Below are 16,289 nucleotides of genomic sequence, written 5' to 3' on the forward strand. Positions count from 1 at the left end.
TCAAGCATTCAAGTCATACAAAAACCCATACACAAATTTATTAAATATTACGAAGTTTAGACCAATGATGTGGGAATTCATCGTCAGAGTTATTTCTTGTTGATCATCATCCTCCTATAATAGAGAAGTTCCTCTCTCTGAGTTTTCAGCATAAACAGTCATGTCCCCTTGGGCACGACTTCCATAAAATCTCCTTTTTCCTTCAACTGAGTCCCCCAGTCGTCTCCGATGATTTCTTTCATAACCCTTTCGAGACACATGATCGGACCCGATTCAGTCTCACTACAAAAAGTATCCAAGTACCATATGTACTCAGCTTGGCTCATTTGAAACTCCGTGAGTTGTGCATCACCGAGTTCCGATCCGCTTGCCTTATTAACATCAATTGACTACAATTTTAGTAATTGTCTACAATTATAGGTATGAATGTCTACAATCATAAAAAATAATAACCGAAAATCAGTTTTGCTTGGCATCAAAATGTACCTCATTTTTAGAACATTTTCTCTTTCGGGGCTCGAAGTCGTCATAGGTTGTCACCGGAGATTCAATGGAGCGTTTTTCTGACATTTCTGCATATTAGTATCAACAACGTTCATTATTTGTTGATTTAAGATGTCAACAGTTGACGTCCATTATTGACATCTAATGTCAACAACTGATGAGAGAAATTGACATCTAAACTCTACAGAGTTCATCAGTTGTTGACATTAGATGTCAACAATGGACGTCAATTGTTGACATCTAATGTCAACAACTGATGAGAAAAATTGACATGTAAACTCTACAGAGTTCATCAGTTGTTGACATTAGATGTCAACAATGGACGTCTATTGTTGACATCTAATGTGAACAACTGATGAGAGAAATTGACATCTAAACTCTACAGAGTTCACCAGTTGTTGACATTAGATGTCAACAATGGACGTCCATTGTTGACATCTAATGTCAACAACTGGTGAACTCTGTAGAGTTAATATGTGTAAATGAATGTAACTAAGTGTTAATTAATATGTTATATTCAGTGACGTTAGTTAATATGTGTTAATAATTATTGGTTTCGAGAATCCGAAAAAAAAGGAAAGAATCCAGAGAGAAGAGAAATGAAAGAAAAGTTTATGAAAGAATCTTTCCGAATTAATGAATTTACTGAATTGACTTGACAGAAGCAATTCCTTAAATACATAAGTCAAAGAAATGAGTTGTGTAGTCAATACGACATACACATTTAAAACGAACAACAAACTACAAGTTGTTAAAAAAAAACCTGAAATGACTTGTATTGCAAGTCATTTCACCTGAACACTATACATCAAAATTACAGCTCCAATACTCCTCCTCAAGGTGAACTGAAGATACTCTTCAATTTCATCTTGGATATAAGATGAAGTAGAGCCAGTGACGGCAATGGTTTGGTGAAAATGTCAGTTATTTGATGCTGTGTCCAGATGGGAAGCAGTTTCACAAAGCCTCTCGTTGGAGATGATCACGGACAAAGTGTAAATCGAACTCGATGTGCTTCGTACGCTCGTGAAATATTGGATTGGAGGCTATATGAATGCAGCCTAATTATCACAATAGATCACTGAGGTAGTATCTGTCTTGACCTAGAAATCCTTCATCAACTGTTGCATCCATATGACCTCACTCATTCCTATTGTCAGTGACCTATACTCAGCTTCTGCAGAGCTCCCTGAGACTGTGGTTTGTTTCTTTAACATATGTAAGCAAATGATTAACAACTTGCAAATGTGCAGTTCTAGGTGCCTGAACAGATTGGCTTAAGGAAAACAATTAGCATTCAAAACATCTGACTAGTTATTTATATTATTGTATATTCATTTTCGAACAAAAATAAAATTACTTATTATATGCATGTAAACTTTTTATTATTTTTTAATTGAATTTTAACGTCTTTTTCATTCCTAAGACAATTAAAATTATAATAATGGGATATTGCCACAATAATTCAATTAAAAAATCGGCAATCTAATGTTTAGATCAAGATGACTTGTCATAAGATGATCAAACCATCTAAATAATATGATCGTAGCTTAATATATTTTGTTCTTATGATTATCTTTATTGGTAAAATAAAGTAATGCATATCTATATATATATGTGTGTGTGTGTGTGTGTGTGTGAATACCACAGATTTTATCAGATTTTATAAAATATAAGGGGTCAAAACATTCATAATAAATAAACACTACAACAAAATTCCACATTCCTTAAATCCGCAACCCGCACAGGTGCGGAACTATTCACATGGTGGGTGTGGTGGCCCTGGCCCCCCATTTAAAAAACAAATTTTATTAGTTTATTACTTATAAATTAGTATTGTGTGTATATATATATATATATATATTTTTTTTTGGCATTTTAGTCACTTACTCCTAAAACCGTATTCTTTGTATTTTTAAATGCGTTGCTTTTTATCAATTGCGTTGCTCTTTTTCTTCCTGCGGCGCAACCTTCCCAAAAAAGAAACTTCTCCTCTGCCATTGTTCTCTGCAAACTTTTATCCAAAATCGGGTGATTTTTACATTCAATATGCGTACACAAACACTGCGCACGTTACACACAAATTGCAATTCATATTTATCGATTCTTTAACTCCCCCCCCCCTATTTTTTTTTGGCATTTTAGTCACTTACTCCTAAAACCGTATTCTTTGTATTTTTTAAATGCGTCGCTTTTTATCAATTGCGTTGCTCTTTTTCTTCCTGCGGCGCAACCTTCCCAAAAAAGAAACTTCTCCTCTGCCATTGTTCTCTGCAAACTTTTATCCAAAGTCGGGTGATTTTTACATTCAATATGCGTACACAAACACTGCGCACGTTACACACAAATTGCAATTCATATTTATCGATTCTTTAAATCTCCCCCCCCCCCCTATTTTTTTTTTTGGCATTTTAGTCACTTACTCCTAAAACCATATTCTTTGTATTTTTTAAATGCGTCGCTTTTTATCAATTGCGTTGCTCTTTTTCTTCCTGCGGCGCAACCTTCCCAAAAAAGAAACTTCTCCTCTGCCATTGTTCTCTGCAAACTTTTATCCAAAGTCGGGTGATTTTTACATTCAATATGCGTACACAAACACTGCGCACGTTACACACAAATTGCAATTCATATTTATCGATTCTTTAAATCTTCCCCCCCCCCCCCCCCTTATTTTGTTTTTTGGCATTTTAGTCACTTACTCCTAAAACCGTATTCTTTGTATTTTTTAAATGCGTTCCTTTTTATCAATTGCGTTGCTCTTTTTCTACCTACGGCGCAACCTTCCCAAAAAAGAAACTTCTCCTCTGCCATTGTTCTCTGCAAACTTTTATCCAAAGTCGGGTGATTTTTACATTCAATATGCGTACACAAACACTGCGCACGTTACACACAAATTGCAATTCATATTTATCGATTCTTTAACTCTTCCCCCCCCCCCCCCCCCCCCCCCCCCCCTATTTTTTTTTTTTTGCATTTTAGTCACTTACTCCTAAAACCGTATTCTTTGTACTTTTTTAAATGCGTTGCTTTTTATCAATTGCGTTGCTCTTTTTCTTCCTGCGGCGCAACCTTCCCAAAAAAGAAACTTCTCCTCTGCCATTGTTCTCTGCAAACTTTTATCCAAAGTCGGGTGATTTTTACATTCAATATGCGTACACAAACACTGCGCACGTTACACACAAATTGCAATTCATATTTATCGATTCTTTAACTCTTCCCCCCCCCCCCCCCCCCCTATTTTTTTTGGCATTTTAGTCACTTACTCCTAAAACCGTATTCTTTGTATTTTTTAAATGCGTTGCTCTTTTTCTTCCTGCGGCGCAACCTTCCCAAAAAAGAAACTTCTCCTCTGCCATTTTTCTCTGCAAACTTTTATCCAAAGTCGGGTGATTTTTACATTCAATATGCGTACACAAACACTGCGCACGTTACACACAAATTGCAATTCATATTTGTCGATTCTTTAGCTCCTCCCCCCCCCCCCCCCCCCCCCCCCCCCCCCCCCCCCCCCCCCGACTTCATATACATACATATATATACGTATATATACATATATTTTTTTAAATAGCTATATTTGTTTTTTAACCGGATTTTAATATGTTATATGTTACTGTGTGTAGACTGCAGAGTAGTAACGGATGTACGCCGCTTTTGATTGTTTATCTTTTTATAGGGTTTTACTAATTTTATGTATTGATCAGATATTTTTAAATAAATAGTAAATAAAATTGTTCCTAAATGAGATTTGTTTTGAGTGTTTTGGTTTATTAATGTTTTTTTTTCATTCACACAGTTTGGATTTTTCTTAATTCGAGATGGAAGATGATTTCTTGTCGGATTCTTTGCTCTTTAATATTGAGAAAGAAATTGTTGAGATGTTTAACATAGATTCAATAATAGATTATTTCAGTGATATGGAGTCAAGACACTCTTTATTTTAACTAAATTATATATTAGAATACATTTTTGTTTTTTTATGATTATGATACTTTTTATTATTTTTTCTCGACCACCCTCAACTTCAATTCCTAGTTTCGCCACTGCTCCTGGTCGGCGTCGGTCCGCACCGGGTCATTCACCTGCTCCTGGTCGGCGTCGGTCCGCACCGGGTCACTCACCTGCTCCTGGTCGGCGTCGGTCCTCACCGGATCATTCACCTGCTCCTGGTCAGCGTCGGTCCTCACCGGGTCATTCACCTGCTCCTGGTCGGCGTCGGTCCGCACCGGGTCATTCACCTGCTCCTGGTCGGCGTCGGTCCGCACCGGGTCATTCACCTGCTCCTGATCGGTGTCGGTCCGCACCGAGTCATTCACCTGCTCCTGGTCGGCGTCGGTCCGCACTGGTAATTCATCTGCTCCAGATCGGCGTCGGTCCGCACCGGGTCATTCACCTGCTCCTGGTCGGCGTCCGTCTGCACCGGGACATTCACCTACTCCTGATTGGCGTCGGTCTTACACGGCAGGTTCCTAGGGCGGCAAGGTACCTTCCCGAGATGGTATGCCAACTTGTTGGGGCCGCAAGGTATCTCCCCGGGATGGTATATCATCTTCCTGGGACAGCATGTCCTCCATTAGTGGGCGCCTCTAGATCACAATAGCAATCTTACCCCCAAGCAAAATAAGGATGGCTTATTTGATGATTTCGGCAATGCCGGAGACGACAAATTGAACGGCCGCAAAATCGTCCTTCTCCAGCTCCCCCGGCCTGTCCATTTCTTCTAACATGAAGCCAAGGGCTATCACCTCCAAGATCACTATGGTGATATTCATGGACTGCACCCAGCCTGAGGTCGCTTGAGTAATAAAACCGTCGGCAGTAACAACTAGAAAACAAAATGTATTCTGGCAACTAACATTCATTATGAAATTATTGACCAGCATCAACGTAGGATTGATTCCGAATAGTTGATTATATGTTTTCATGTAATGTAATCGTAATATCTCAAATCAGCAGTAGGGTACTCAATCTCATCGTTACAAAAAATCTCAATCACTTAAAAAAAGAAGCAACCACCACTATTTTAACGGGTACTTCCAGTGTAGAGAGGCCTTCTAGCCAATAAAATAACCAGGTACATCGACACCGTTAGATTTCAATCGCACGGTCCACATGTACAAAATAATTACAATACATGGATACGTGAATTTCAACTACCGTCAGATTGGCATATAACGGCTAGAAACAGTTCTTGTACCACTACAAATTTTCAAACATCCTCACACTAATACACCCTGATCGTAGATCGTATATACTGTTTTGTCTCACTGAAAGGCTGAAAGAAGCTTGTTTATATAAGGGATATTGACACTAATAATATCATCTTAATGTGACTTACCAAATATAGTCCAAAATCAAAAAATTGACGCATGTAGTACCTAGACCATTATGTAAAGACTATTACACCCTGGTTGTTCATCTTCTTTGTTCTGCAAAAAAAAAAAAAAAAAAAAAAACTGTTCGCTCTCTCTTTTCATCTTCATCCCGCTCTTTCATTTTCATGCTTCTGGTCGGCGTCGCTCCGCACCGGGTCACTCACCTGCTCCTGGTCGGCGTCGGTGCGCACCGGGTCATTCACCTGCTCCTGTTCGGCGTCGGTGCGCACCAGGTCATTCACCTGCTCCTGATCGGCATCGGTGAAAAAAAAAAAAAAACTGTTCGCTCTCTCTCTTCATCTTCATCTCGGTCTTTCTTTTCTCGGTCAATCCACGATTTCGGCCATCCCCAACCCATTTCCCAGTTCTCCATCTTCTTTTTCCTAAAAAAAAAAGAAACTGCTTGTTCATCTCTTCATCTTCAACTTCATCCCGCTATTTCTCTTTCTCGCTCAATCCACGATTTCGGCCATCCCCAACCCATTTCCCGGTTCTTCATCTTCTTTTTCCTTAAAAAAAAATGTTTGGTCTCTCTCTTCATCTTCACCCATCTCTTTGACTTTCTCGCCCAACCCACGATTTCGGCCCCTCATCACATCTCATACCCACACGCAACTACCCAGTCGGGCCCCTCTTTATCTTCTTCGACATCCATATAACCATTCTCTCTTTCTCTCCGTCTCGCTCAAATCTCTTGGAAAAACCCAAAATTTCGGCGACCCAAAGCGCGCGCACCAGCACTTTCGCTTAACCCACGCGCAACCCCAAATTTCGGCGACCCGACCCATCCTCATTGTGTTTCTCTTCGATCGGCGACCCATTTCCGGTTACCCATTTTTCTACAGTGAGTTTCTCTAGATCTTGGATAAAATTGTAAAAAAAAAGATGTTTATTTAAATATTCATCCGAAATTGCATGTTTGTAGAGTTTATGTTTGTTGAGTTTGTGTGAGATAAATTGGTCCGAAATCCATATTTGTTGAAGAAGATGCAATGCTTAAAATGTTTCCTTCATGAAAGTTTGATTTTGGATTAAAAAATAGTAGAGTGTTGCCGGTTTGATGAGTATTTACTCAAAATAAGGATTGTAATGTTTTCACAATTTTTTTTGTTCTAATTGATGAGTATTTTAGCTTCTAGGTCCATGTTTGGTGATTTGATTTGTTTTAAGTTTTATCTTCAATGACGAAGTTGAAAGATACCAAGGCAAATGAGGCCTCAAAAGTTGTCCGACGAAGCCCTAGGACGGCTTCGAAAAGGAAGATTGTTGAGCTGTCCAAGAATTCTGATGATGACGCGTTCATGGTCGCACCACCCAAGATGAAAAAGGTATAGAATAAAAACTAAGAAGCTTATTTAGAGTATTTTTGGTGACGCATTGGTTTGTTTTGTGTTTGATATATATTAAAAACAATGCCGAGTCATCAGGCGTTGCGGTGGCCTCGGAGAGTCCTACCACTCCGGTTTCCAGAAAGGTGAGTTCGTGACATTTTGATCATGTTTCGTGACATATTGGTAACGAACTGATTGAGTTCGTGACCGATGTGTCACAAACTCGCCTACTCCGTGACCGATGTGTCACGGAATGACCCACTTCGTGACACATCGATCACGAAGTGGGCGAGTTCGTGACACATCGATCACAATCTCAACCAGTTCGGGCCACATAGTAGATGTAATTGAGTTTATGTAATGGTTTCACTAATTATGTGTAGGAGTGGAAACAGTGTATACCCGAGGCAAACATTGAAGGATTTTCGTTTAACTTCCACGGGGGATTGGAAAATTTCCTCACTCTCTTACTCGGCCGCAGCGCCGAAACTCAAGCTGGCTTCGCCCAATCATGTTTTGGGCAGTTTGTGGGGCAACCAAAAATAGTCCGATCATCGGCGATTATAAGCCACCTGGTGTTGAGGACCGGGAGCTTCGAGGGAGAATATCTCCAAGCTTAGTTTATGTCAAACTTGTTTTAGTACTTTAGCTCGTGTGTATTTAAGGTAACAAGAATGTCAAAACATGTTTGGTACTTTATGATAATGCAGTTATATTATGAATATTCTTATATTATTGGCTTTCCTTATCCTATTATGTTTTGTTACTGAAGTTCCATTAGCCTTATATTCTTCTTATTATTATGCCATATGAACAATGAATTCAATATCACAATTCCAATATCACATTACACAGACGGTCCAACAAAAGTCAAACCAAATCAAATGTAATTTCATTTTTTAAACCATTCAATACATCTCCGACTCATTTGAACAATAACACAATACCTATAAACAAAACAACAACAACCAACATTTTGATCTTGAATAATTCAGATACAATCAGTTGTTCCAATTCATTGGCTTCAGTTGGTTCTTCGTGTTTGAAGTCTTCATCGACAAAAGATGGTATCTGATTTTCCAATGAATTTATCTTCCTTAGCAGCCCTGGAATGATTTGAACCGATCTTGGGCACATAGGTGGGTCAATCCATTCCAAAAACCCGCATCCATTGAATTTCTTTATCTGTCACAAGTATAAACCGAGAATATTTATTTACAAAATCTTAAAAAGAATAGAAACATATGCGAACCTTATACTCGGGGCATCCCGATCGATCGGCCGTCATAACTGAATACCTAACAATTTTCCTTATTTATAAGATTTCTAGACGGTTTCTAGGATAATGAGAAACATATTCAAACCTTATACTCGGGGCATCCATAGAATCTTCTTCCAGGGTTATCAGCAGTCCAGGAAGTTCGTTCAACTCCATTTAGACCACACAAACATGAAGGAGGAGGTCGCCGACGCTCGGTACCCCCTCCTATATTTCCAAAAACGCGCGGCTTTTGACGTGTTGACGAACTGCAATCACTCGACTCCATCGTGATTGTATCATTAATTGTTATTTAATTATGAAAGAATAGAATAAAAATCATCAACAACAAGGTAAAATTGTTATTTCCAGTTCGTGACACCCTGGAAAAATCGGGAATTCAACAAAAACCACCATTTTTGACAAACAAATCACACCCAAACACAATGGAACCTATTTTAACACTAATCAAAACAATTCAACATGTTCTTGTATGTTAAGGATAGGAAGAACTTACCAAAATATGTTAGAAGAAATTTTGGATCTAGGATTTGCAGGAAGAAGAAGCTTGGATTTTGAAGCTTTTATGAACAATTTGCAGCAAACAAACTTGAATCTTGAAGTTTTGATGAACAACCTTGGATTGCAAAATGGTTTTAGACGGGTTTAACATTATTGCAAAATGGGTTTAAGAAACTTACATTCGGCGAGCAAGAAGATTCCGGCGACCCAAGAGATGAAGATTCCGGCGACCCAAGAAGCTTCACTCCTTCATTCTCCAGCTGAGCCCAAGAGGAAGAAAAAGTTGAAAAAAACCATGAAAGAAGTTTCAGATGGGAGAAGTGAAACGTAAGATGTATTTGAGAGGATAAGAGTATTAAGGGTAGTTGGGGAAAATTTAATTTCTATCACCTACCAAAAGTACTAGTTTTGTCAATTTTTTGGTTTTTGGCTAAATTTGGTAAGTGACATTGAGATGGTATTATTTGTGTCAATTCCCCTTTATATAAAAGCAAAATCTCAAAAAAAAAATAAAAAATTTCGAAATCTCATTTCTATTTCTCTCAGACTACCCGCCCAGAAGCTTCACTTTGTCTTCCAGTCTCAAATCTCAATTACCCCCAACAAGTAAATAAAATAAATATCAAAACAATTTAAACTTGACTAGAGAAGGTTCAACTCAACCTCACATCCTTTTTGTTCAATATCCCGCAGTTTTCATTCATAATTTATTGTTTATTTATTGACATATATGTATGAGATTATTGAAACTAAAAAATGATTAATAAAAAACAATGGGACCATATGATATGACAAATATATTGTATTCGCATCCATGCACTCCCCATTTATTTGGGTAAGTTGAATTAATCAGCAATTAATACCATGTACTTCATTATTTTATCTTACGCTTGTCCAAAGCACGTGCAAACGGAGCATTACCTTGGCATGCTTGATATTCATTAATTTGTTATCCAATTCACGTCTGTGTTTCTTAAAAATAAAGCAAAATCAAGTTTGGCAAACGTTGTGTATAGTGATTTTTTTTTGTTACTCTCCTATATTTACTGGTGCATCGTATACATAGTCCAACAGTTGTTTGAAATTTTGTTATTTTACGACTCTGATGTTACGAGGATCTTATAAATTACATATATAATAAGAAATATATAGTAAAAATATGACATTGAATATTCACAATCAATTTAATAGCATTCAATAACCACTTTGAAAAAAAAAAAAAAAAAGCTAAGACAAAGAAACAAAAGGGAAACTCTACATAATTAAATTAAAAACAAAGATTACAATAGCTCAGATCAATAAACCAATCGCAGTTTGCAAATAATAATAATAATAAAAAATTGGATAACATTTGTATGTGTATAATTGAAAACAAATATAAGTGGTGCACAAATATGGACATAAACAACAAAATACAAATATTGGCTACTCTCACTCCCGCCAATTCAAAACAAAAAAGCTAATCCTGGGTACACACAGCAAAAAAAACCTATCAGACCTTAGGCAAATATCAATTTTTGTCTTTTACTCTCACTCCCACCAATTCAAAACAAAACAAAAAAGCAAATCCTTTTTGTCTTTTTGTGTACCTGACCATAAACCAAAACACTCGAAACTAATCTCATTTAGAAACAATTTTATTTACTATTTATTTAAAAATAGCTGATCAATACATAAAATTAGTAAAACCCTATAAAAATATAAACAATCAAAAGCGGTGTACGTACATCCGTTACTACTCTACAGTCTACACACAGTAACATATAACATATTAAAATCCGATTAAAAAACAATTATATAGCTATTTAAAAAAATATATGAAGTCTTACTCAAAATATATATATATATATATATATATATATATATATATATATATATATATATATATATATATACATAACGTTCAATACGGTTGCTTGATGTAATTATATCCCTGTTTCATGTCTTTATACAACCAAAAAGAAAACTAGAAAAACAGTATTGCATAATTATTTGTCAGGATGTTATGGATAGATCTAATGATTACAGTCGGTGTAGCTATAGTATTTTATTACAATAGTATCTTGCATGTTGGCTGAGACATTTAAGCAAGCCACGTCGCACTGCTGACTCTATATAATTTTCATAAATGCATAATAATATATTGGCTATATGCTGTATTTTAACTCAGAATTGAGTTGCACATCAATTTCGATTTATTCTGACTTCACTATCTATTAAATTCTACTTTCTTCGTACGCTTCTTCTTCTCAGTCGTTGTCGACAGCCCCAGGTTTGAGCTTCGTACCGAAATAACGTCTTCTAATATTCTGTAATTAATGATGAATTGGAAATTATTGGCGCTGAACAACACTTTTCTTCTCATATTTTTATACATGTTAATATTTTAGGCGGTTTGAATACCTAAAAAAAAATTTATTCCTGCAGTGACCTTTTTTTAAATTGAAGCTCTCATCTTCTGTATTAGGCGACAACATATTATTAAAAATTAGAGCTTACTTCCGTTTTTTTTAATATATCGTCTACTGAAATACAAACTGGTTTCGTCTAAAAACACCCGTCTTTTGATTTTTGAAAGGTGAATATTTTAGACGGAAAGTCAATATTTAATGGTCTCTTTATTATTCTAATACAATTTAATAGTTTTTTTCCCTGTATTCTAAACTACAGTAGCGTTTTTTCGTCCACAAGTTTTTGTAGCCGTGGACTACGTGCATTTATTTGACTGTTTTTTTTCCTTTTGCTACTCATCTTCTGAGATTAAAAATAAAAAATCAAATATATTTTTTATTGAGGGATTCAGGGGCGTCAGTTATGAAATTTTTTTAAACTTAATATGTGATAGATTTACATGAACGTCTATTGTACTTTGACTACAGAAGTTGTTATAAGTATAATTCTATTTATTCTCCTATAATACTGATTGTGAAGTTCGTATCGTAATTTTTTTTTTTCCCCATTTTCAGCCACAATGTAAAATTAACAACAACTGAATGTGTGTTGTAGGTTTGATTCTGATAAATCTATTCGTCTCTTCGAAAAGATTGGTAGCTGAGACTGGTGTAGTCATCTGAAAGCAGGTATGATAGTCTACCGGTAATTGTGTTTTTTATTTACCTTTTAATTTAGACGACATCTGGCTGTTTATGAAGTTAATACTAAGTTTTAATATGGCTGTTACTGATTGCTAGGCTTTGGAGACGGTACTCTTTCAGTTTATTTGTTGACGTTTTTTTTTATGTCTTTTGCAGATCAAATTTTTTAAAACAGCGCCGCTAATTTCTTTCTAAACCACAAGAACTTACTTTTGACCATCAGTTTTATTGCATAGCTTGCTTCGTACATCAAACCTATTGTACAAGTAAGTCATTTTGTTACTGGAAGCCTCAACTACATTCTACGTTAACATTATTTAAGATTATGCTTGCTTTAGATTTTGGTTTTTTTTTTTTTAAATATTCCCGTTAATAATATACCAACGAGTAGGACTAGAACAGCTTAACTTATTGCACAATAAGAATACATATTAGAACTTAAAAATATATATTTATATTTATACAATACGTTTTAATTTATTGTAATGAGATTACCAAGGAGGACTAAAATATATGCATGGTTTTTTTTGCTTATTAACATTTGTAGCATAACAACTTCTTCACTTCCTTTTAAATGCTGTAAGATCCTTTTATTTTACAGGGAAGGTTTAGAAATTTGTGCAAAATAGCGATATTGAGAAGCAAAAAAAAAAATACATGATACAAGTAAAAATGACAAAATCAGGATATCAAAGCACCACACACCTCAAATATGTTGTACAATCTTTTTGTAATGTGCTTGATGTAGAACCATCGTCCAAGTGATGAGAAAGAACTTTATGTAAAGCAAGTGATGAGAAAGAACCATCGTCCAAGTGATGAGAAATAACCATCGTCCAAGTCATGAGAAATAACCATCATCCAAGTCATGTGAAAGAATTTTACAATCTCTTAGTACTAAATAATGTATATAATTAGTGATGAGTTTTTTGTATTACCTTATTTTGGAAAGTGTCACTAGTTGCAAGATCACACTATAAACTATAGTGATCATTTGTGTTTTTCTAATACCCTTCCGAATCTGCTATATATTGCTTGATGTAATTATGTCTTTCAGATTACATATTTATTTGAAATTATGGGCATCAAACAACTCTTGTTCATCCCGATTCTAGGTAGTGTTTTTGTCATGGCTGTTTGAAATTTTAGTATTGGTGATTGATGCTGTTGAGTTTGAGAACGAAAATGCTCTTGTAGAATAAAAGGATATCAAGTGTTAGAGCTAGCACGTGCGTAGCACGTGTTCATCAACCTAGTATTTATATATATATGTATGTATGAAGTCAGGGGGCAAAGTAAAGAGTTAAGGAATTGATAAATATGAATTGCACTTTGTGTGTAACGTGTGTAGTGTTTGTGTACGCATATTGAATGTAAAAATCACCCGACTTAAAAGTTTGCAGAGAACGATGGCAGAGGAGCAGTTTCTTTTTTGGGAAGGTTGCGCCGCAGGAAGAAAAAGAGCAACGCAATTGATAAAAAGCAACGCATTAAAAAAATACAAAGAATACGGTTTTAGGAGTAAGTGACTAAAATGCCAAAAAAAAAGTCTCTCTCTTATATATATATATATATATATATATATATATATATATATATATACACAATACTAATTTATAAGTTATAAACTAGAGAAATTGCCCCATTTGCCACCAATTTTATAATTTTTTTTCACTTTCCACCAAAAGACTAATTTTTCCCAAAATACCACTGAGATGTCAACAATGTTGACATCTCATAGTGAAGCGCAAAAATAGATGTCAACATTGTTGAAATAGATGGTGGCATTTTGGGAAAAATTAGTGTTTTGGTGGAAAGTGAGAAAAAATTATAAAATTGATGGCAAATGGGACAATTTCTCTATAAACTAATAATATATATATATTTTTTTTAAATGGGGGGCCAGGGCCACCACACCCACCATGTTAATAGTTCCGCATCTGGCTTAGAATGTGGAATTTTGTTGTTTATTTATTATGAATGTTTATAAATGTTTTGACCCCTTATATTTTATAAAATCTGTTGTATTCACACACACACACACATGTATATATATATATATATATATATATATATATATATATATATGCATTACAATTTATTTTACCAATGAAGATAATCATAAGAACAAAATATATTAAGCTACGATCATATTATTTAGATAGTTTGATCATCTTATGACAAGTTATCTTAATCTAAACATTAGATTGCCGATTTTTTAATTGAATTATTGTGGCAATATCCCATTATTATAATTTTCATTGTCTTACGAATGAAAAAGACGTTAAAATTCAAATAAAAAATAATAAAAAGTTTACATGCATATAATAAGTAATTTTATTTTTGTTCGAAAATGATTATACAATAATATAAATAACTAGTCAGATGTTTTGAATGCTAATTGCTTTCCTTAAGCCAATTTGTTCAGGCACCTAGAATTGCACATTTGCAAGTTGTTCATCATTTGCTTAGATATGTTAAAGCAAATCCGGGTCTTGGTTTTATTTTATCCTTCTGATTCCTCTACTCAATTAAGAGCTTTTTCTGATGCCGATTGGGTTACTTGCTCTGACACTAGGAGATCAGTGACTGGCTATTATGTGTTTGTAGGTGATTCTCTGGTTGCCTGAAAGTCAAAGAAACAAACCACAGTCTCAAGGAGCTCTACAGAAGCTGAGTATAGGTCACTGGCAGCAGCAATGGGTGAGGTCATATGGATGCAACAGTTGATGAAGGATTTCTAAGTCAAGACAGATGTTGCCTCAGTGATCTATTGTGATAATCCGGCTGCATTACATATAGCCTCCAATTCAATATTTCACGAGCGTACGAAGCACATCGAGTTCGATTTACACTTTGTCCGTGATCATCTCCAACGAGGCTTTGTGAAACTGCTTCCCATCCGGACACATCATCAAATAACTGACATTTTCAACAAACCATTACCGTCACCGGCTCTACTTCATCTTATATCCTAGATTAACTTGAAGAATATCTTCAGTTCACCTTGAGGATGAGTATTGGAGCTGTAATTTTGATGTATAGTGTTCAGGTGAAATGACTTGCAGTACAAGTCATTTTAGGTTTTTTTTTAACAACTTGTAGTTTGTTGTTCGTTTTAAATGTGTATGTCGTATTGACTACACAGCTCGTTTCTTTGACTCCTGTATTTAAGGAATTGCTTCTGTCAAATCAATTCAGTAAATTCATTAATTCGGAAAGATTCTTTTCAGAAACTTTTCTTTCCTTTCTCTTCTCTCTCGATTCTTTCCCTTTTTTTCGGATTCTCGAAATCAATAATTATTAACACATATTAACTAACGTCACCGAATATAACATATTAATTAACACTTAGTTACATTTATTTACACATATTAACTGTTAAAAAGATGAGTTGGATTACCAATAATTGTGTAAAACTGGGCCCATTTTATAATTTTTAATTAATGCCACATTTTCTTCATTTCCTAGTTTATAGTCGTTATTTATGTTTTATTAGAATCAATGTTGCGTGTATAGGGATTGGTTCATGATTTTCAGGAGTAATTTACACGCGTCGATATAATTGCATTTTGTTTAACATAATTTCCGAAAATATAAGTAAAATATTTACACGATTTTTTTAGGAATATAATAGGCAATAAATATAACAATTTTGAACGTGTGGTTACTAGCCAACTTTTTTTAAATGATGGCTATATCGAGATTTTATAATTTTATTTTGGTTACTTAACTACCGTGTCCTTATTTTATATATTTATATTCGGTCTACTGGGTATCTATATACATATTTTTAAAGATTACATATACACGCACATACAATTGAATGCATTGGTAAACTTGAATCGCTGAGTTTACCTCTAGTTTTATACTTGTCCCTAAATATTAATGGAACTTACTATCAATGTGACGACCCGACTTTTCGGACCGTCTTAGTTATTTTACTTTTTAAACTTTAAAAAATTCTTTAGAAAACTTGGAGGAATTTTTTTTAAAACACATCGAATCAAGGCGAACCAAAATTTTAAAGATCTTAAAAAGAAACTAAAGCATTTAAGAAAAATTTGAAGATTGCATATCGAACATTTCATGAGAAGTACTTAATTAAAATTGAAAATACGAATTTAAAATTAAACATAGCGGCAAAAATACTAAAACATAATCCAAATTCTAAGTCTCAACTAAATTAGAAAACTCTTTGAAACTT

General features: G+C 35.0%; 1 long non-coding RNA gene across 1 annotated transcript; it reads left to right on the top strand.

Annotated features, from left to right (window-relative positions):
- The first annotated feature begins 11,203 nt into the window (after positions 1-11,203).
- Positions 11,204-13,199, top strand: LOC149391055 (uncharacterized). The gene is made up of 3 exons (XR_016300384.1): positions 11,204-11,259; positions 11,994-12,067; positions 12,239-13,199. It is a non-coding gene; the product is annotated as an uncharacterized LOC149391055 (long non-coding RNA).
- The last annotated feature ends 3,090 nt before the right edge of the window (positions 13,200-16,289 follow it).

The sequence above is a fragment of the Urtica dioica genome, chromosome 7 (assembly GCF_054948205.1).
Source record: "Urtica dioica subsp. dioica isolate 48M chromosome 7, U.dioica_male_clone48M_v1_H2, whole genome shotgun sequence".
NCBI classification, from domain to species: Eukaryota; Viridiplantae; Streptophyta; class Magnoliopsida; order Rosales; family Urticaceae; genus Urtica; species Urtica dioica.